The sequence below is a fragment of the Hyla sarda genome, unplaced genomic scaffold, assembly GCF_029499605.1.
Source record: "Hyla sarda isolate aHylSar1 unplaced genomic scaffold, aHylSar1.hap1 scaffold_305, whole genome shotgun sequence".
NCBI classification, from domain to species: domain Eukaryota; kingdom Metazoa; phylum Chordata; class Amphibia; order Anura; family Hylidae; genus Hyla; species Hyla sarda.
This window is the reverse complement of record NW_026609770.1, coordinates 39,163-61,516: the sequence shown is the minus strand read 5'-3', so window position 1 is coordinate 61,516 and position 22,354 is coordinate 39,163. Positions and strand designations below refer to the sequence as shown.

At 46.1% G+C, this 22,354-nt stretch overlaps 10 non-coding genes across 10 annotated transcripts; all 10 read left to right on the top strand.

Annotated features, from left to right (window-relative positions):
• Positions 1-1,226: 1,226 nt before the first annotated feature.
• Positions 1,227-1,417, top strand: LOC130328267 (U2 spliceosomal RNA). The gene has a single exon (XR_008872299.1). It is a non-coding gene; the product is annotated as a U2 spliceosomal RNA (small nuclear RNA).
• A 2,086-nt stretch (positions 1,418-3,503) lies between these two features.
• Positions 3,504-3,694, top strand: LOC130328265 (U2 spliceosomal RNA). Its single transcript, XR_008872298.1, has one exon. It is a non-coding gene; the product is annotated as a U2 spliceosomal RNA (small nuclear RNA).
• A 2,080-nt stretch (positions 3,695-5,774) lies between these two features.
• LOC130328264 (U2 spliceosomal RNA) lies at positions 5,775-5,965 on the top strand. The gene has a single exon (XR_008872297.1). It is a non-coding gene; the product is annotated as a U2 spliceosomal RNA (small nuclear RNA).
• Positions 5,966-8,054: 2,089 nt separating this feature from the next.
• LOC130328263 (U2 spliceosomal RNA) lies at positions 8,055-8,245 on the top strand. The gene has a single exon (XR_008872296.1). It is a non-coding gene; the product is annotated as a U2 spliceosomal RNA (small nuclear RNA).
• A 2,076-nt stretch (positions 8,246-10,321) lies between these two features.
• On the top strand, positions 10,322-10,512 carry LOC130328262 (U2 spliceosomal RNA). Its single transcript, XR_008872295.1, has one exon. It is a non-coding gene; the product is annotated as a U2 spliceosomal RNA (small nuclear RNA).
• A 2,096-nt stretch (positions 10,513-12,608) lies between these two features.
• On the top strand, positions 12,609-12,799 carry LOC130328261 (U2 spliceosomal RNA). Its single transcript, XR_008872294.1, has one exon. It is a non-coding gene; the product is annotated as a U2 spliceosomal RNA (small nuclear RNA).
• A 2,097-nt stretch (positions 12,800-14,896) lies between these two features.
• LOC130328260 (U2 spliceosomal RNA) lies at positions 14,897-15,087 on the top strand. Its single transcript, XR_008872293.1, has one exon. It is a non-coding gene; the product is annotated as a U2 spliceosomal RNA (small nuclear RNA).
• A 2,082-nt stretch (positions 15,088-17,169) lies between these two features.
• LOC130328259 (U2 spliceosomal RNA) lies at positions 17,170-17,360 on the top strand. The gene has a single exon (XR_008872292.1). It is a non-coding gene; the product is annotated as a U2 spliceosomal RNA (small nuclear RNA).
• Positions 17,361-19,448: 2,088 nt separating this feature from the next.
• On the top strand, positions 19,449-19,639 carry LOC130328257 (U2 spliceosomal RNA). The gene has a single exon (XR_008872290.1). It is a non-coding gene; the product is annotated as a U2 spliceosomal RNA (small nuclear RNA).
• A 2,090-nt stretch (positions 19,640-21,729) lies between these two features.
• LOC130328252 (U2 spliceosomal RNA) lies at positions 21,730-21,920 on the top strand. The gene has a single exon (XR_008872289.1). It is a non-coding gene; the product is annotated as a U2 spliceosomal RNA (small nuclear RNA).
• The last annotated feature ends 434 nt before the right edge of the window (positions 21,921-22,354 follow it).

The following is a 22,354-nucleotide window of genomic DNA, read 5'->3' as shown; positions in this document are numbered from 1 at the left end:
CTAAAGTCGCAGAAATGTCACACATATTTGGCCTGCAACTTTCTGTGCGACAAATTCAGACAGGAAAAATCAGTATAAATCCTTAGAAAATTATCCCCCAGTGTCTCCATCTGCTGGCGGTATTGAATAAGCATTGCTGCACTGATGGGGTATGCATTAGACGAAAAAAAAGAAGAAAAAGAAGAATAATACGCCCAGAAAAGAGGCGAAAAGGAGAAAAACGTAAAAAAACGTGAAAAAAAAGTAAGAGGAAGAGAAGGGAAAAAAAGGTGGAAATGGGTTTAAAAGTGATTTCGGCGGAGAAATATATATATATATATATATATATATATATATATATATATATATATATATGCGCACACACACACATAGATATAAACGTATTCTCCGTTGAGATATTGCAGCCGCTGCTGTGTCCAGGCCCAGGAGCCTTAGCACTGTGCTGTGATGTCACTCAATACCACTGACATCACTAGGTGTAAACAACATCTCTCCTTTGCTGTGTATGTGACTATGGAGCTGTTTGGTGATGTCGTCTATTACGGCCTTCATAGAAGCAACAGGAGATTGTTGCATCCATCTTGAACCCTCAGAACTACAGTGCTATGATGTCACTCACTTCCACAGGCCTTGCAGAGTGTAAACAACAACAACCCAGCTTTGTTGTGTATGTAACCAAAGGGATTTGTGATGTCACCTAGAACCTTCACAGCAGCGACAGCTTTATGAGGAGCATCAGCACTGCTCTGCCTGAGCAGAACCATCACCGCCATAGGTTGTCAAATAACCCGGATTTAACCCACACAGGTAAGTCCAATGGGGTGCAGGCATGTCCTCTATGCTTACAGCTTCCCGTGGGTGTTGGTTTGATACCGTTTGGGGACAGCCAAGGAGGCATCTGCAGGCAACAAAGGTAGGTGTGTGCTTGTGTGTGTGTTTCCTATGCAGATCCTAAGCCCAGTGTCACATGCAAGTAGGAGGAGTAAGAAGGGTTCCTGGCAAATCCGGGTTATGGATTGCATTTAAAAAGGCCCCGTGGGAGTGCAATGGGCCCCTGTCTTGCTGCTTAGCAATAATGGTATGGGTTTAGGTTCTGCTGTGTGTACTGGTGGTTGACTGCCCCCCAGCCCAGAGTGTGCATGGAAAATTGTCTGGCAGCCTCCCTGACAGCAAGCAGTGATAGTGCCCATGAAGAGGACCTTGTTGGGCCCGCCCCTTTCACGGTTATCGCTTCTCGGCCTTTTGGCTAAGATCAAGTGTAGTATCTGTTCTTATCAGTTTAATATCTGATACGTCCCCTATCTGGGGACCATATATTAAATGGATTTTTGAGAACGGGGGCCGATTTCGAAGCTTGCTTCCGTCGCCCTATGCATTGACCCGATATGGCAGTATCTTCGGGTACAGTGCACCACCCCCTTACAGGGTTAAAAAGAAAGATTCCTACTTTCATTGCTACCTGCTTGCTGGCTAGCCAGCTAGCCAGCCCTGTGGGCCTTGCTGCTGCTGCAGCCAAAAAACAAAAGGTGGTGCTGCTGCTGCTTCTGCTGCTTCTGCTTCTGCTTGTGTCTGGCCCCTGTTGGAGCGTCCAGGCACAGGACTTCTGCTGCTGCTGACTAAATGGCCTCCTTAATTGGATCATTTGAGTAGCCAGCACACCTGTGCAGGTAGGGCATGACATGATAGGCAGCTGCCTTGATAGCGGGTGGGTGCTGAATGTTCCTAATTGACAAAATAAGATTAATGCTTATGAAGAAATATAAAATCTCATCCCTTCCCCAATATCGCGCCACACCCCTACCCCTTAATTCCCTGGTTGAACGTGATGGACATATGTCTTTTTTCGACCGTACTAACTATGTAACTATGTAACATAACATGGGGGGGGGGGTCTCCTGGCTGTTCACACAGGTGTGTCATTGCTGTACATTGACCATGCATTGCTTCTGTGGTATTGCAAAGGCAAAGACAAATGCTTCCAGCCATCCATTGCACTAATGGATTGGTCATCAGCTGGCTGTCTATGTCCCGCATCAATATAGACCAAAGTACAGAGGGTTAGGCTATGCTATTGTGCACCTACCTGATGCATCAGAAGGTGCGAGGCCCTTGCTAAATTCTGTGCACAGACTTTGAGATCTATGCTTTAGACTGTATCTAAACCTGCTCCAACATGGACTGACATTCTGGCCTACTTTCAGCCGATGCGACTTGTCTGTCGCTGAACAGTCGCTTTTTATGTATTCAGCACCTATGTATAATGTTGTAAAAATGCTCTAGAAGCTAAAGTCGCAGAAATGTCACACATATTTGGCCTGCAACTTTCTGTGCGACAAATTCAGACAGGAAAAATCAGTATAAATCCTTAGAAAATTATCCCCCAGTGTCTCCATCTGCTGGCGGTATTGAATAAGCATTGCTGCACTGATGGGGTATGCATTAGACGAAAAAAAAGAAGAAAAAGAAGAATAATACGCCCAGAAAAGAGGCGAAAAGGAGAAAAACGTAAAAAAACGTGAAAAAAAAGTAAGAGGAAGAGAAGGGAAAAAAAGGTGGAAATGGGTTTAAAAGTGATTTCGGCGGAGAAATATATATATATATATATATATATATATATATATATATATATATGCGCACACACACACATAGATATAAACGTATTCTCCGTTGAGATATTGCAGCCGCTGCTGTGTCCAGGCCCAGGAGCCTTAGCACTGTGCTGTGATGTCACTCAATACCACTGACATCACTAGGTGTAAACAACATCTCTCCTTTGCTGTGTATGTGACTATGGAGCTGTTTGGTGATGTCGTCTATTACGGCCTTCATAGAAGCAACAGGAGATTGTTGCATCCATCTTGAACCCTCAGAACTACAGTGCTATGATGTCACTCACTTCCACAGGCCTTGCAGAGTGTAAACAACAACAACCCAGCTTTGTTGTGTATGTAACCAAAGGGATTTGTGATGTCACCTAGAACCTTCACAGCAGCGACAGCTTTATGAGGAGCATCAGCACTGCTCTGCCTGAGCAGAACCATCACCGCCATAGGTTGTCAAATAACCCGGATTTAACCCACACAGGTAAGTCCAATGGGGTGCAGGCATGTCCTCTATGCTTACAGCTTCCCGTGGGTGTTGGTTTGATACCGTTTGGGGACAGCCAAGGAGGCATCTGCAGGCAACAAAGGTAGGTGTGTGCTTGTGTGTGTGTTTCCTATGCAGATCCTAAGCCCAGTGTCACATGCAAGTAGGAGGAGTAAGAAGGGTTCCTGGCAAATCCGGGTTATGGATTGCATTTAAAAAGGCCCCGTGGGAGTGCAATGGGCCCCTGTCTTGCTGCTTAGCAATAATGGTATGGGTTTAGGTTCTGCTGTGTGTACTGGTGGTTGACTGCCCCCCAGCCCAGAGTGTGCATGGAAAATTGTCTGGCAGCCTCCCTGACAGCAAGCAGTGATAGTGCCCATGAAGGGGACCTTGTTGGGCCCGCCCCTTTCACGGTTATCGCTTCTCGGCCTTTTGGCTAAGATCAAGTGTAGTATCTGTTCTTATCAGTTTAATATCTGATACGTCCCCTATCTGGGGACCATATATTAAATGGATTTTTGAGAACGGGGGCCGATTTCGAAGCTTGCTTCCGTCGCCCTATGCATTGACCCGATATGGCAGTATCTTCGGGTACAGTGCACCACCCCCTTACAGGGTTAAAAAGAAAGATTCCTACTTTCATTGCTACCTGCTTGCTGGCTAGCCAGCTAGCCAGCCCTGTGGGCCTTGCTGCTGCTGCAGCCAAAAAACAAAAGGTGGTGCTGCTGCTGCTTCTGCTGCTTCTGCTTCTGCTTGTGTCTGGCCCCTGTTGGAGCGTCCAGGCACAGGACTTCTGCTGCTGCTGACTAAATGGCCTCCTTAATTGGATCATTTGAGTAGCCAGCACACCTGTGCAGGTAGGGCATGACATGATAGGCAGCTGCCTTGATAGCGGGTGGGTGCTGAATGTTCCTAATTGACAAAATAAGATTAATGCTTATGAAGAAATATAAAATCTCATCCCTTCCCCAATATCGCGCCACACCCCTACCCCTTAATTCCCTGGTTGAACGTGATGGACATATGTCTTTTTTCGACCGTACTAACTATGTAACTATGTAACATAACATGGGGGGGGGGGTCTCCTGGCTGTTCACACAGGTGTGTCATTGCTGTACATTGACCATGCATTGCTTCTGTGGTATTGCAAAGGCAAAGACAAATGCTTCCAGCCATCCATTGCACTAATGGATTGGTCATCAGCTGGCTGTCTATGTCCCGCATCAATATAGACCAAAGTACAGAGGGTTAGGCTATGCTATTGTGCACCTACCTGATGCATCAGAAGGTGCGAGGCCCTTGCTAAATTCTGTGCACAGACTTTGAGATCTATGCTTTAGACTGTATCTAAACCTGCTCCAACATGGACTGACATTCTGGCCTACTTTCAGCCGATGCGACTTGTCTGTCGCTGAACAGTCGCTTTTTATGTATTCAGCACCTATGTATAATGTTGTAAAAATGCTCTAGAAGCTAAAGTCGCAGAAATGTCACACATATTTGGCCTGCAACTTTCTGTGCGACAAATTCAGACAGGAAAAATCAGTATAAATCCTTAGAAAATTATCCCCCAGTGTCTCCATCTGCTGGCGGTATTGAATAAGCATTGCTGCACTGATGGGGTATGCATTAGACGAAAAAAAAGAAGAAAAAGAAGAATAATACGCCCAGAAAAGAGGCGAAAAGGAGAAAAACGTAAAAAAACGTGAAAAAAAAGTAAGAGGAAGAGAAGGGAAAAAAAGGTGGAAATGGGTTTAAAAGTGATTTCGGCGGAGAAATATATATATATATATATATATATATATATATATATATGCGCACACACACACATAGATATAAACGTATTCTCCGTTGAGATATTGCAGCCGCTGCTGTGTCCAGGCCCAGGAGCCTTAGCACTGTGCTGTGATGTCACTCAATACCACTGACATCACTAGGTGTAAACAACATCTCTCCTTTGCTGTGTATGTGACTATGGAGCTGTTTGGTGATGTCGTCTATTACGGCCTTCATAGAAGCAACAGGAGATTGTTGCATCCATCTTGAACCCTCAGAACTACAGTGCTATGATGTCACTCACTTCCACAGGCCTTGCAGAGTGTAAACAACAACAACCCAGCTTTGTTGTGTATGTAACCAAAGGGATTTGTGATGTCACCTAGAACCTTCACAGCAGCGACAGCTTTATGAGGAGCATCAGCACTGCTCTGCCTGAGCAGAACCATCACCGCCATAGGTTGTCAAATAACCCGGATTTAACCCACACAGGTAAGTCCAATGGGGTGCAGGCATGTCCTCTATGCTTACAGCTTCCCGTGGGTGTTGGTTTGATACCGTTTGGGGACAGCCAAGGAGGCATCTGCAGGCAACAAAGGTAGGTGTGTGCTTGTGTGTGTGTTTCCTATGCAGATCCTAAGCCCAGTGTCACATGCAAGTAGGAGGAGTAAGAAGGGTTCCTGGCAAATCCGGGTTATGGATTGCATTTAAAAAGGCCCCGTGGGAGTGCAATGGGCCCCTGTCTTGCTGCTTAGCAATAATGGTATGGGTTTAGGTTCTGCTGTGTGTACTGGTGGTTGACTGCCCCCCAGCCCAGAGTGTGCATGGAAAATTGTCTGGCAGCCTCCCTGACAGCAAGCAGTGATAGTGCCCATGAAGGGGACCTTGTTGGGCCCGCCCCTTTCACGGTTATCGCTTCTCGGCCTTTTGGCTAAGATCAAGTGTAGTATCTGTTCTTATCAGTTTAATATCTGATACGTCCCCTATCTGGGGACCATATATTAAATGGATTTTTGAGAACGGGGGCCGATTTCGAAGCTTGCTTCCGTCGCCCTATGCATTGACCCGATATGGCAGTATCTTCGGGTACAGTGCACCACCCCCTTACAGGGTTAAAAAGAAAGATTCCTACTTTCATTGCTACCTGCTTGCTGGCTAGCCAGCTAGCCAGCCCTGTGGGCCTTGCTGCTGCTGCAGCCAAAAAACAAAAGGTGGTGCTGCTGCTGCTTCTGCTGCTTCTGCTTCTGCTTGTGTCTGGCCCCTGTTGGAGCGTCCAGGCACAGGACTTCTGCTGCTGCTGACTAAATGGCCTCCTTAATTGGATCATTTGAGTAGCCAGCACACCTGTGCAGGTAGGGCATGACATGATAGGCAGCTGCCTTGATAGCGGGTGGGTGCTGAATGTTCCTAATTGACAAAATAAGATTAATGCTTATGAAGAAATATAAAATCTCATCCCTTCCCCAATATCGCGCCACACCCCTACCCCTTAATTCCCTGGTTGAACGTGATGGACATATGTCTTTTTTCGACCGTACTAACTATGTAACTATGTAACATAACATGGGGGGGGGGGGTCTCCTGGCTGTTCACACAGGTGTGTCATTGCTGTACATTGACCATGCATTGTTTCTGTGGTATTGCAAAGGCAAAGACAAATGCTTCCAGCCATCCATTGCACTAATGGATTGGTCATCAGCTGGCTGTCTATGTCCCGCATCAATATAGACCAAAGTACAGAGGGTTAGGCTATGCTATTGTGCACCTACCTGATGCATCAGAAGGTGCGAGGCCCTTGCTAAATTCTGTGCACAGACTTTGAGATCTATGCTTTAGACTGTATCTAAACCTGCTCCAACATGGACTGACATTCTGGCCTACTTTCAGCCGATGCGACTTGTCTGTCGCTGAACAGTCGCTTTTTATGTATTCAGCACCTATGTATAATGTTGTAAAAATGCTCTAGAAGCTAAAGTCGCAGAAATGTCACACATATTTGGCCTGCAACTTTCTGTGCGACAAATTCAGACAGGAAAAATCAGTATAAATCCTTAGAAAATTATCCCCCAGTGTCTCCATCTGCTGGCGGTATTGAATAAGCATTGCTGCACTGATGGGGTATGCATTAGACGAAAAAAAAGAAGAAAAAGAAGAATAATACGCCCAGAAAAGAGGCGAAAAGGAGAAAAACGTAAAAAAACGTGAAAAAAAAGTAAGAGGAAGAGAAGGGAAAAAAAGGTGGAAATGGGTTTAAAAGTGATTTCGGCGGAGAAATATATATATATATATATATATATATATATATATATATATATATATGCGCACACACACACATAGATATAAACGTATTCTCCGTTGAGATATTGCAGCCGCTGCTGTGTCCAGGCCCAGGAGCCTTAGCACTGTGCTGTGATGTCACTCAATACCACTGACATCACTAGGTGTAAACAACATCTCTCCTTTGCTGTGTATGTGACTATGGAGCTGTTTGGTGATGTCGTCTATTACGGCCTTCATAGAAGCAACAGGAGATTGTTGCATCCATCTTGAACCCTCAGAACTACAGTGCTATGATGTCACTCACTTCCACAGGCCTTGCAGAGTGTAAACAACAACAACCCAGCTTTGTTGTGTATGTAACCAAAGGGATTTGTGATGTCACCTAGAACCTTCACAGCAGCGACAGCTTTATGAGGAGCATCAGCACTGCTCTGCCTGAGCAGAACCATCACCGCCATAGGTTGTCAAATAACCCGGATTTAACCCACACAGGTAAGTCCAATGGGGTGCAGGCATGTCCTCTATGCTTACAGCTTCCCGTGGGTGTTGGTTTGATACCGTTTGGGGACAGCCAAGGAGGCATCTGCAGGCAACAAAGGTAGGTGTGTGCTTGTGTGTGTGTTTCCTATGCAGATCCTAAGCCCAGTGTCACATGCAAGTAGGAGGAGTAAGAAGGGTTCCTGGCAAATCCGGGTTATGGATTGCATTTAAAAAGGCCCCGTGGGAGTGCAATGGGCCCCTGTCTTGCTGCTTAGCAATAATGGTATGGGTTTAGGTTCTGCTGTGTGTACTGGTGGTTGACTGCCCCCCAGCCCAGAGTGTGCATGGAAAATTGTCTGGCAGCCTCCCTGACAGCAAGCAGTGATAGTGCCCATGAAGGGGACCTTGTTGGGCCCGCCCCTTTCACGGTTATCGCTTCTCGGCCTTTTGGCTAAGATCAAGTGTAGTATCTGTTCTTATCAGTTTAATATCTGATACGTCCCCTATCTGGGGACCATATATTAAATGGATTTTTGAGAACGGGGGCCGATTTCGAAGCTTGCTTCCGTCGCCCTATGCATTGACCCGATATGGCAGTATCTTCGGGTACAGTGCACCACCCCCTTACAGGGTTAAAAAGAAAGATTCCTACTTTCATTGCTACCTGCTTGCTGGCTAGCCAGCTAGCCAGCCCTGTGGGCCTTGCTGCTGCTGCAGCCAAAAAACAAAAGGTGGTGCTGCTGCTGCTTCTGCTGCTTCTGCTTCTGCTTGTGTCTGGCCCCTGTTGGAGCGTCCAGGCACAGGACTTCTGCTGCTGCTGACTAAATGGCCTCCTTAATTGGATCATTTGAGTAGCCAGCACACCTGTGCAGGTAGGGCATGACATGATAGGCAGCTGCCTTGATAGCGGGTGGGTGCTGAATGTTCCTAATTGACAAAATAAGATTAATGCTTATGAAGAAATATAAAATCTCATCCCTTCCCCAATATCGCGCCACACCCCTACCCCTTAATTCCCTGGTTGAACGTGATGGACATATGTCTTTTTTCGACCGTACTAACTATGTAACTATGTAACATAACATGGGGGGGGGGGTCTCCTGGCTGTTCACACAGGTGTGTCATTGCTGTACATTGACCATGCATTGCTTCTGTGGTATTGCAAAGGCAAAGACAAATGCTTCCAGCCATCCATTGCACTAATGGATTGGTCATCAGCTGGCTGTCTATGTCCCGCATCAATATAGACCAAAGTACAGAGGGTTAGGCTATGCTATTGTGCACCTACCTGATGCATCAGAAGGTGCGAGGCCCTTGCTAAATTCTGTGCACAGACTTTGAGATCTATGCTTTAGACTGTATCTAAACCTGCTCCAACATGGACTGACATTCTGGCCTACTTTCAGCCGATGCGACTTGTCTGTCGCTGAACAGTCGCTTTTTATGTATTCAGCACCTATGTATAATGTTGTAAAAATGCTCTAGAAGCTAAAGTCGCAGAAATGTCACACATATTTGGCCTGCAACTTTCTGTGCGACAAATTCAGACAGGAAAAATCAGTATAAATCCTTAGAAAATTATCCCCCAGTGTCTCCATCTGCTGGCGGTATTGAATAAGCATTGCTGCACTGATGGGGTATGCATTAGACGAAAAAAAAGAAGAAAAAGAAGAATAATACGCCCAGAAAAGAGGCGAAAAGGAGAAAAACGTAAAAAAACGTGAAAAAAAAGTAAGAGGAAGAGAAGGGAAAAAAAGGTGGAAATGGGTTTAAAAGTGATTTCGGCGGAGAAATATATATATATATATATATATATATATATATATGCGCACACACACACATAGATATAAACGTATTCTCCGTTGAGATATTGCAGCCGCTGCTGTGTCCAGGCCCAGGAGCCTTAGCACTGTGCTGTGATGTCACTCAATACCACTGACATCACTAGGTGTAAACAACATCTCTCCTTTGCTGTGTATGTGACTATGGAGCTGTTTGGTGATGTCGTCTATTACGGCCTTCATAGAAGCAACAGGAGATTGTTGCATCCATCTTGAACCCTCAGAACTACAGTGCTATGATGTCACTCACTTCCACAGGCCTTGCAGAGTGTAAACAACAACAACCCAGCTTTGTTGTGTATGTAACCAAAGGGATTTGTGATGTCACCTAGAACCTTCACAGCAGCGACAGCTTTATGAGGAGCATCAGCACTGCTCTGCCTGAGCAGAACCATCACCGCCATAGGTTGTCAAATAACCCGGATTTAACCCACACAGGTAAGTCCAATGGGGTGCAGGCATGTCCTCTATGCTTACAGCTTCCCGTGGGTGTTGGTTTGATACCGTTTGGGGACAGCCAAGGAGGCATCTGCAGGCAACAAAGGTAGGTGTGTGCTTGTGTGTGTGTTTCCTATGCAGATCCTAAGCCCAGTGTCACATGCAAGTAGGAGGAGTAAGAAGGGTTCCTGGCAAATCCGGGTTATGGATTGCATTTAAAAAGGCCCCGTGGGAGTGCAATGGGCCCCTGTCTTGCTGCTTAGCAATAATGGTATGGGTTTAGGTTCTGCTGTGTGTACTGGTGGTTGACTGCCCCCCAGCCCAGAGTGTGCATGGAAAATTGTCTGGCAGCCTCCCTGACAGCAAGCAGTGATAGTGCCCATGAAGGGGACCTTGTTGGGCCCGCCCCTTTCACGGTTATCGCTTCTCGGCCTTTTGGCTAAGATCAAGTGTAGTATCTGTTCTTATCAGTTTAATATCTGATACGTCCCCTATCTGGGGACCATATATTAAATGGATTTTTGAGAACGGGGGCCGATTTCGAAGCTTGCTTCCGTCGCCCTATGCATTGACCCGATATGGCAGTATCTTCGGGTACAGTGCACCACCCCCTTACAGGGTTAAAAAGAAAGATTCCTACTTTCATTGCTACCTGCTTGCTGGCTAGCCAGCTAGCCAGCCCTGTGGGCCTTGCTGCTGCTGCAGCCAAAAAACAAAAGGTGGTGCTGCTGCTGCTTCTGCTGCTTCTGCTTCTGCTTGTGTCTGGCCCCTGTTGGAGCGTCCAGGCACAGGACTTCTGCTGCTGCTGACTAAATGGCCTCCTTAATTGGATCATTTGAGTAGCCAGCACACCTGTGCAGGTAGGGCATGACATGATAGGCAGCTGCCTTGATAGCGGGTGGGTGCTGAATGTTCCTAATTGACAAAATAAGATTAATGCTTATGAAGAAATATAAAATCTCATCCCTTCCCCAATATCGCGCCACACCCCTACCCCTTAATTCCCTGGTTGAACGTGATGGACATATGTCTTTTTTCGACCGTACTAACTATGTAACTATGTAACATAACATGGGGGGGGGGGTCTCCTGGCTGTTCACACAGGTGTGTCATTGCTGTACATTGACCATGCATTGCTTCTGTGGTATTGCAAAGGCAAAGACAAATGCTTCCAGCCATCCATTGCACTAATGGATTGGTCATCAGCTGGCTGTCTATGTCCCGCATCAATATAGACCAAAGTACAGAGGGTTAGGCTATGCTATTGTGCACCTACCTGATGCATCAGAAGGTGCGAGGCCCTTGCTAAATTCTGTGCACAGACTTTGAGATCTATGCTTTAGACTGTATCTAAACCTGCTCCAACATGGACTGACATTCTGGCCTACTTTCAGCCGATGCGACTTGTCTGTCGCTGAACAGTCGCTTTTTATGTATTCAGCACCTATGTATAATGTTGTAAAAATGCTCTAGAAGCTAAAGTCGCAGAAATGTCACACATATTTGGCCTGCAACTTTCTGTGCGACAAATTCAGACAGGAAAAATCAGTATAAATCCTTAGAAAATTATCCCCCAGTGTCTCCATCTGCTGGCGGTATTGAATAAGCATTGCTGCACTGATGGGGTATGCATTAGACGAAAAAAAAGAAGAAAAAGAAGAATAATACGCCCAGAAAAGAGGCGAAAAGGAGAAAAACGTAAAAAAACGTGAAAAAAAAGTAAGAGGAAGAGAAGGGAAAAAAAGGTGGAAATGGGTTTAAAAGTGATTTCGGCGGAGAAATATATATATATATATATATATATATATATATATATATATATATATATATATATGCGCACACACACACATAGATATAAACGTATTCTCCGTTGAGATATTGCAGCCGCTGCTGTGTCCAGGCCCAGGAGCCTTAGCACTGTGCTGTGATGTCACTCAATACCACTGACATCACTAGGTGTAAACAACATCTCTCCTTTGCTGTGTATGTGACTATGGAGCTGTTTGGTGATGTCGTCTATTACGGCCTTCATAGAAGCAACAGGAGATTGTTGCATCCATCTTGAACCCTCAGAACTACAGTGCTATGATGTCACTCACTTCCACAGGCCTTGCAGAGTGTAAACAACAACAACCCAGCTTTGTTGTGTATGTAACCAAAGGGATTTGTGATGTCACCTAGAACCTTCACAGCAGCGACAGCTTTATGAGGAGCATCAGCACTGCTCTGCCTGAGCAGAACCATCACCGCCATAGGTTGTCAAATAACCCGGATTTAACCCACACAGGTAAGTCCAATGGGGTGCAGGCATGTCCTCTATGCTTACAGCTTCCCGTGGGTGTTGGTTTGATACCGTTTGGGGACAGCCAAGGAGGCATCTGCAGGCAACAAAGGTAGGTGTGTGCTTGTGTGTGTGTTTCCTATGCAGATCCTAAGCCCAGTGTCACATGCAAGTAGGAGGAGTAAGAAGGGTTCCTGGCAAATCCGGGTTATGGATTGCATTTAAAAAGGCCCCGTGGGAGTGCAATGGGCCCCTGTCTTGCTGCTTAGCAATAATGGTATGGGTTTAGGTTCTGCTGTGTGTACTGGTGGTTGACTGCCCCCCAGCCCAGAGTGTGCATGGAAAATTGTCTGGCAGCCTCCCTGACAGCAAGCAGTGATAGTGCCCATGAAGGGGACCTTGTTGGGCCCGCCCCTTTCACGGTTATCGCTTCTCGGCCTTTTGGCTAAGATCAAGTGTAGTATCTGTTCTTATCAGTTTAATATCTGATACGTCCCCTATCTGGGGACCATATATTAAATGGATTTTTGAGAACGGGGGCCGATTTCGAAGCTTGCTTCCGTCGCCCTATGCATTGACCCGATATGGCAGTATCTTCGGGTACAGTGCACCACCCCCTTACAGGGTTAAAAAGAAAGATTCCTACTTTCATTGCTACCTGCTTGCTGGCTAGCCAGCTAGCCAGCCCTGTGGGCCTTGCTGCTGCTGCAGCCAAAAAACAAAAGGTGGTGCTGCTGCTGCTTCTGCTGCTTCTGCTTCTGCTTGTGTCTGGCCCCTGTTGGAGCGTCCAGGCACAGGACTTCTGCTGCTGCTGACTAAATGGCCTCCTTAATTGGATCATTTGAGTAGCCAGCACACCTGTGCAGGTAGGGCATGACATGATAGGCAGCTGCCTTGATAGCGGGTGGGTGCTGAATGTTCCTAATTGACAAAATAAGATTAATGCTTATGAAGAAATATAAAATCTCATCCCTTCCCCAATATCGCGCCACACCCCTACCCCTTAATTCCCTGGTTGAACGTGATGGACATATGTCTTTTTTCGACCGTACTAACTATGTAACTATGTAACATAACATGGGGGGGGGGGGGGTCTCCTGGCTGTTCACACAGGTGTGTCATTGCTGTACATTGACCATGCATTGCTTCTGTGGTATTGCAAAGGCAAAGACAAATGCTTCCAGCCATCCATTGCACTAATGGATTGGTCATCAGCTGGCTGTCTATGTCCCGCATCAATATAGACCAAAGTACAGAGGGTTAGGCTATGCTATTGTGCACCTACCTGATGCATCAGAAGGTGCGAGGCCCTTGCTAAATTCTGTGCACAGACTTTGAGATCTATGCTTTAGACTGTATCTAAACCTGCTCCAACATGGACTGACATTCTGGCCTACTTTCAGCCGATGCGACTTGTCTGTCGCTGAACAGTCGCTTTTTATGTATTCAGCACCTATGTATAATGTTGTAAAAATGCTCTAGAAGCTAAAGTCGCAGAAATGTCACACATATTTGGCCTGCAACTTTCTGTGCGACAAATTCAGACAGGAAAAATCAGTATAAATCCTTAGAAAATTATCCCCCAGTGTCTCCATCTGCTGGCGGTATTGAATAAGCATTGCTGCACTGATGGGGTATGCATTAGACGAAAAAAAAGAAGAAAAAGAAGAATAATACGCCCAGAAAAGAGGCGAAAAGGAGAAAAACGTAAAAAAACGTGAAAAAAAAGTAAGAGGAAGAGAAGGGAAAAAAAGGTGGAAATGGGTTTAAAAGTGATTTCGGCGGAGAAATATATATATATATATATATATATATATATATATATATATATATATATATATGTGCACACACACACATAGATATAAACGTATTCTCCGTTGAGATATTGCAGCCGCTGCTGTGTCCAGGCCCAGGAGCCTTAGCACTGTGCTGTGATGTCACTCAATACCACTGACATCACTAGGTGTAAACAACATCTCTCCTTTGCTGTGTATGTGACTATGGAGCTGTTTGGTGATGTCGTCTATTACGGCCTTCATAGAAGCAACAGGAGATTGTTGCATCCATCTTGAACCCTCAGAACTACAGTGCTATGATGTCACTCACTTCCACAGGCCTTGCAGAGTGTAAACAACAACAACCCAGCTTTGTTGTGTATGTAACCAAAGGGATTTGTGATGTCACCTAGAACCTTCACAGCAGCGACAGCTTTATGAGGAGCATCAGCACTGCTCTGCCTGAGCAGAACCATCACCGCCATAGGTTGTCAAATAACCCGGATTTAACCCACACAGGTAAGTCCAATGGGGTGCAGGCATGTCCTCTATGCTTACAGCTTCCCGTGGGTGTTGGTTTGATACCGTTTGGGGACAGCCAAGGAGGCATCTGCAGGCAACAAAGGTAGGTGTGTGCTTGTGTGTGTGTTTCCTATGCAGATCCTAAGCCCAGTGTCACATGCAAGTAGGAGGAGTAAGAAGGGTTCCTGGCAAATCCGGGTTATGGATTGCATTTAAAAAGGCCCCGTGGGAGTGCAATGGGCCCCTGTCTTGCTGCTTAGCAATAATGGTATGGGTTTAGGTTCTGCTGTGTGTACTGGTGGTTGACTGCCCCCCAGCCCAGAGTGTGCATGGAAAATTGTCTGGCAGCCTCCCTGACAGCAAGCAGTGATAGTGCCCATGAAGGGGACCTTGTTGGGCCCGCCCCTTTCACGGTTATCGCTTCTCGGCCTTTTGGCTAAGATCAAGTGTAGTATCTGTTCTTATCAGTTTAATATCTGATACGTCCCCTATCTGGGGACCATATATTAAATGGATTTTTGAGAACGGGGGCCGATTTCGAAGCTTGCTTCCGTCGCCCTATGCATTGACCCGATATGGCAGTATCTTCGGGTACAGTGCACCACCCCCTTACAGGGTTAAAAAGAAAGATTCCTACTTTCATTGCTACCTGCTTGCTGGCTAGCCAGCTAGCCAGCCCTGTGGGCCTTGCTGCTGCTGCAGCCAAAAAACAAAAGGTGGTGCTGCTGCTGCTTCTGCTGCTTCTGCTTCTGCTTGTGTCTGGCCCCTGTTGGAGCGTCCAGGCACAGGACTTCTGCTGCTGCTGACTAAATGGCCTCCTTAATTGGATCATTTGAGTAGCCAGCACACCTGTGCAGGTAGGGCATGACATGATAGGCAGCTGCCTTGATAGCGGGTGGGTGCTGAATGTTCCTAATTGACAAAATAAGATTAATGCTTATGAAGAAATATAAAATCTCATCCCTTCCCCAATATCGCGCCACACCCCTACCCCTTAATTCCCTGGTTGAACGTGATGGACATATGTCTTTTTTCGACCGTACTAACTATGTAACTATGTAACATAACATGGGGGGGGGGGTCTCCTGGCTGTTCACACAGGTGTGTCATTGCTGTACATTGACCATACATTGCTTCTGTGGTATTGCAAAGGCAAAGACAAATGCTTCCAGCCATCCATTGCACTAATGGATTGGTCATCAGCTGGCTGTCTATGTCCCGCATCAATATAGACCAAAGTACAGAGGGTTAGGCTATGCTATTGTGCACCTACCTGATGCATCAGAAGGTGCGAGGCCCTTGCTAAATTCTGTGCACAGACTTTGAGATCTATGCTTTAGACTGTATCTAAACCTGCTCCAACATGGACTGACATTCTGGCCTACTTTCAGCCGATGCGACTTGTCTGTCGCTGAACAGTCGCTTTTTATGTATTCAGCACCTATGTATAATGTTGTAAAAATGCTCTAGAAGCTAAAGTCGCAGAAATGTCACACATATTTGGCCTGCAACTTTCTGTGCGACAAATTCAGACAGGAAAAATCAGTATAAATCCTTAGAAAATTATCCCCCAGTGTCTCCATCTGCTGGCGGTATTGAATAAGCATTGCTGCACTGATGGGGTATGCATTAGACGAAAAAAAAGAAGAAAAAGAAGAATAATACGCCCAGAAAAGAGGCGAAAAGGAGAAAAACGTAAAAAAACGTGAAAAAAAAGTAAGAGGAAGAGAAGGGAAAAAAAGGTGGAAATGGGTTTAAAAGTGATTTCGGCGGAGAAATATATATATATATATATATATATATATATATATATATATGCGCACACACACACATAGATATAAACGTATTCTCCGTTGAGATATTGCAGCCGCTGCTGTGTCCAGGCCCAGGAGCCTTAGCACTGTGCTGTGATGTCACTCAATACCACTGACATCACTAGGTGTAAACAACATCTCTCCTTTGCTGTGTATGTGACTATGGAGCTGTTTGGTGATGTCGTCTATTACGGCCTTCATAGAAGCAACAGGAGATTGTTGCATCCATCTTGAACCCTCAGAACTACAGTGCTATGATGTCACTCACTTCCACAGGCCTTGCAGAGTGTAAACAACAACAACCCAGCTTTGTTGTGTATGTAACCAAAGGGATTTGTGATGTCACCTAGAACCTTCACAGCAGCGACAGCTTTATGAGGAGCATCAGCACTGCTCTGCCTGAGCAGAACCATCACCGCCATAGGTTGTCAAATAACCCGGATTTAACCCACACAGGTAAGTCCAATGGGGTGCAGGCATGTCCTCTATGCTTACAGCTTCCCGTGGGTGTTGGTTTGATACCGTTTGGGGACAGCCAAGGAGGCATCTGCAGGCAACAAAGGTAGGTGTGTGCTTGTGTGTGTGTTTCCTATGCAGATCCTAAGCCCAGTGTCACATGCAAGTAGGAGGAGTAAGAAGGGTTCCTGGCAAATCCGGGTTATGGATTGCATTTAAAAAGGCCCCATGGGAGTGCAATGGGCCCCTGTCTTGCTGCTTAGCAATAATGGTATGGGTTTAGGTTCTGCTGTGTGTACTGGTGGTTGACTGCCCCCCAGCCCAGAGTGTGCATGGAAAATTGTCTGGCAGCCTCCCTGACAGCAAGCAGTGATAGTGCCCATGAAGGGGACCTTGTTGGGCCCGCCCCTTTCACGGTTATCGCTTCTCGGCCTTTTGGCTAAGATCAAGTGTAGTATCTGTTCTTATCAGTTTAATATCTGATACGTCCCCTATCTGGGGACCATATATTAAATGGATTTTTGAGAACGGGGGCCGATTTCGAAGCTTGCTTCCGTCGCCCTATGCATTGACCCGATATGGCAGTATCTTCGGGTACAGTGCACCACCCCCTTACAGGGTTAAAAAGAAAGATTCCTACTTTCATTGCTACCTGCTTGCTGGCTAGCCAGCTAGCCAGCCCTGTGGGCCTTGCTGCTGCTGCAGCCAAAAAACAAAAGGTGGTGCTGCTGCTGCTTCTGCTGCTTCTGCTTCTGCTTGTGTCTGGCCCCTGTTGGAGCGTCCAGGCACAGGACTTCTGCTGCTGCTGACTAAATGGCCTCCTTAATTGGATCATTTGAGTAGCCAGCACACCTGTGCAGGTAGGGCATGACATGATAGGCAGCTGCCTTGATAGCGGGTGGGTGCTGAATGTTCCTAATTTGACAAAATAAGATTAATGCTTATGAAGAAATATAAAATCTCATCCCTTCCCCAATATCGCGCCACACCCCTACCCCTTAATTCCCTGGTTGAACGTGATGGACATATGTCTTTTTTCGACCGTACTAACTATGTAACTATGTAACATAACATGGGGGGGGGGGGTCTCCTGGCTGTTCACACAGGTGTGTCATTGCTGTACATTGACCATGCATTGCTTCTGTGGTATTGCAAAGGCAAAGACAAATGCTTCCAGCCATCCATTGCACTAATGGATTGGTCATCAGCTGGCTGTCTATGTCCCGCATCAATATAGACCAAAGTACAGAGGGTTAGGCTATGCTATTGTGCACCTACCTGATGCATCAGAAGGTGCGAGGCCCTTGCTAAATTCTGTGCACAGACTTTGAGATCTATGCTTTAGACTGTATCTAAACCTGCTCCAACATGGACTGACATTCTGGCCTACTTTCAGCCGATGCGACTTGTCTGTCGCTGAACAGTCGCTTTTTATGTATTCAGCACCTATGTATAATGTTGTAAAAATGCTCTAGAAGCTAAAGTCGCAGAAATGTCACACATATTTGGCCTGCAACTTTCTGTGCGACAAATTCAGACAGGAAAAATCAGTATAAATCCTTAGAAAATTATCCCCCAGTGTCTCCATCTGCTGGCGGTATTGAATAAGCATTGCTGCACTGATGGGGTATGCATTAGACGAAAAAAAAGAAGAAAAAGAAGAATAATACGCCCAGAAAAGAGGCGAAAAGGAGAAAAACGTAAAAAAACGTGAAAAAAAAGTAAGAGGAAGAGAAGGGAAAAAAAGGTGGAAATGGGTTTAAAAGTGATTTCGGCGGAGAAATATATATATATATATATATATATATATATATATATATATATATGCGCACACACACACATAGATATAAACGTATTCTCCGTTGAGATATTGCAGCCGCTGCTGTGTCCAGGCCCAGGAGCCTTAGCACTGTGCTGTGATGTCACTCAATACCACTGACATCACTAGGTGTAAACAACATCTCTCCTTTGCTGTGTATGTGACTATGGAGCTGTTTGGTGATGTCGTCTATTACGGCCTTCATAGAAGCAACAGGAGATTGTTGCATCCATCTTGAACCCTCAGAACTACAGTGCTATGATGTCACTCACTTCCACAGGCCTTGCAGAGTGTAAACAACAACAACCCAGCTTTGTTGTGTATGTAACCAAAGGGATTTGTGATGTCACCTAGAACCTTCACAGCAGCGACAGCTTTATGAGGAGCATCAGCACTGCTCTGCCTGAGCAGAACCATCACCGCCATAGGTTGTCAAATAACCCGGATTTAACCCACACAGGTAAGTCCAATGGGGTGCAGGCATGTCCTCTATGCTTACAGCTTCCCGTGGGTGTTGGTTTGATACCGTTTGGGGACAGCCAAGGAGGCATCTGCAGGCAACAAAGGTAGGTGTGTGCTTGTGTGTGTGTTTCCTATGCAGATCCTAAGCCCAGTGTCACATGCAAGTAGGAGGAGTAAGAAGGGTTCCTGGCAAATCCGGGTTATGGATTGCATTTAAAAAGGCCCCGTGGGAGTGCAATGGGCCCCTGTCTTGCTGCTTAGCAATAATGGTATGGGTTTAGGTTCTGCTGTGTGTACTGGTGGTTGACTGCCCCCCAGCCCAGAGTGTGCATGGAAAATTGTCTGGCAGCCTCCCTGACAGCAAGCAGTGATAGTGCCCATGAAGGGGACCTTGTTGGGCCCGCCCCTTTCACGGTTATCGCTTCTCGGCCTTTTGGCTAAGATCAAGTGTAGTATCTGTTCTTATCAGTTTAATATCTGATACGTCCCCTATCTGGGGACCATATATTAAATGGATTTTTGAGAACGGGGGCCGATTTCGAAGCTTGCTTCCGTCGCCCTATGCATTGACCCGATATGGCAGTATCTTCGGGTACAGTGCACCACCCCCTTACAGGGTTAAAAAGAAAGATTCCTACTTTCATTGCTACCTGCTTGCTGGCTAGCCAGCTAGCCAGCCCTGTGGGCCTTGCTGCTGCTGCAGCCAAAAAACAAAAGGTGGTGCTGCTGCTGCTTCTGCTGCTTCTGCTTCTGCTTGTGTCTGGCCCCTGTTGGAGCGTCCAGGCACAGGACTTCTGCTGCTGCTGACTAAATGGCCTCCTTAATTGGATCATTTGAGTAGCCAGCACACCTGTGCAGGTAGGGCATGACATGATAGGCAGCTGCCTTGATAGCGGGTGGGTGCTGAATGTTCCTAATTGACAAAATAAGATTAATGCTTATGAAGAAATATAAAATCTCATCCCTTCCCCAATATCGCGCCACACCCCTACCCCTTAATTCCCTGGTTGAACGTGATGGACATATGTCTTTTTTCGACCGTACTAACTATGTAACTATGTAACATAACATGGGGGGGGGGGGGTCTCCTGGCTGTTCACACAGGTGTGTCATTGCTGTACATTGACCATGCATTGCTTCTGTGGTATTGCAAAGGCAAAGACAAATGCTTCCAGCCATCCATTGCACTAATGGATTGGTCATCAGCTGGCTGTCTATGTCCCGCATCAATATAGACCAAAGTACAGAGGGTTAGGCTATGCTATTGTGCACCTACCTGATGCATCAGAAGGTGCGAGGCCCTTGCTAAATTCTGTGCACAGACTTTGAGATCTATGCTTTAGACTGTATCTAAACCTGCTCCAACATGGACTGACATTCTGGCCTACTTTCAGCCGATGCGACTTGTCTGTCGCTGAACAGTCGCTTTTTATGTATTCAGCACCTATGTATAATGTTGTAAAAATGCTCTAGAAGCTAAAGTCGCAGAAATGTCACACATATTTGGCCTGCAACTTTCTGTGCGACAAATTCAGACAGGAAAAATCAGTATAAATCCTTAGAAAATTATCCCCCAGTGTCTCCATCTGCTGGCGGTATTGAATAAGCATTGCTGCACTGATGGGGTATGCATTAGACGAAAAAAAAGAAGAAAAAGAAGAATAATACGCCCAGAAAAGAGGCGAAAAGGAGAAAAACGTAAAAAAACGTGAAAAAAAAGTAAGAGGAAGAGAAGGGAAAAAAAGGTGGAAATGGGTTTAAAAGTGATTTCGGCGGAGAAATATATATATATATATATATATATATATATATATATATATATATATGCGCACACACACACATAGATATAAACGTATTCTCCGTTGAGATATTGCAGCCGCTGCTGTGTCCAGGCCCAGGAGCCTTAGCACTGTGCTGTGATGTCACTCAATACCACTGACATCACTAGGTGTAAACAACATCTCTCCTTTGCTGTGTATGTGACTATGGAGCTGTTTGGTGATGTCGTCTATTACGGCCTTCATAGAAGCAACAGGAGATTGTTGCATCCATCTTGAACCCTCAGAACTACAGTGCTATGATGTCACTCACTTCCACAGGCCTTGCAGAGTGTAAACAACAACAACCCAGCTTTGTTGTGTATGTAACCAAAGGGATTTGTGATGTCACCTAGAACCTTCACAGCAGCGACAGCTTTATGAGGAGCATCAGCACTGCTCTGCCTGAGCAGAACCATCACCGCCATAGGTTGTCAAATAACCCGGATTTAACCCACACAGGTAAGTCCAATGGGGTGCAGGCATGTCCTCTATGCTTACAGCTTCCCGTGGGTGTTGGTTTGATACCGTTTGGGGACAGCCAAGGAGGCATCTGCAGGCAACAAAGGTAGGTGTGTGCTTGTGTGTGTGTTTCCTATGCAGATCCTAAGCCCAGTGTCACATGCAAGTAGGAGGAGTAAGAAGGGTTCCTGGCAAATCCGGGTTATGGATTGCATTTAAAAAGGCCCCGTGGGAGTGCAATGGGCCCCTGTCTTGCTGCTTAGCAATAATGGTATGGGTTTAGGTTCTGCTGTGTGTACTGGTGGTTGACTGCCCCCCAGCCCAGAGTGTGCATGGAAAATTGTCTGGCAGCCTCCCTGACAGCAAGCAGTGATAGTGCCCATGAAGGGGACCTTGTTGGGCCCGCCCCTTTCACGGTTATCGCTTCTCGGCCTTTTGGCTAAGATCAAGTGTAGTATCTGTTCTTATCAGTTTAATATCTGATACGTCCCCTATCTGGGGACCATATATTAAATGGATTTTTGAGAACGGGGGCCGATTTCGAAGCTTGCTTCCGTCGCCCTATGCATTGACCCGATATGGCAGTATCTTCGGGTACAGTGCACCACCCCCTTACAGGGTTAAAAAGAAAGATTCCTACTTTCATTGCTACCTGCTTGCTGGCTAGCCAGCTAGCCAGCCCTGTGGGCCTTGCTGCTGCTGCAGCCAAAAAACAAAAGGTGGTGCTGCTGCTGCTTCTGCTGCTTCTGCTTCTGCTTGTGTCTGGCCCCTGTTGGAGCGTCCAGGCACAGGACTTCTGCTGCTGCTGACTAAATGGCCTCCTTAATTGGATCATTTGAGTAGCCAGCACACCTGTGCAGGTAGGGCATGACATGATAGGCAGCTGCCTTGATAGCGGGTGGGTGCTGAATGTTCCTAATTGACAAAATAAGATTAATGCTTATGAAGAAATATAAAATCTCATCCCTTCCCCAATATCGCGCCACACCCCTACCCCTTAATTCCCTGGTTGAACGTGATGGACATATGTCTTTTTTCGACCGT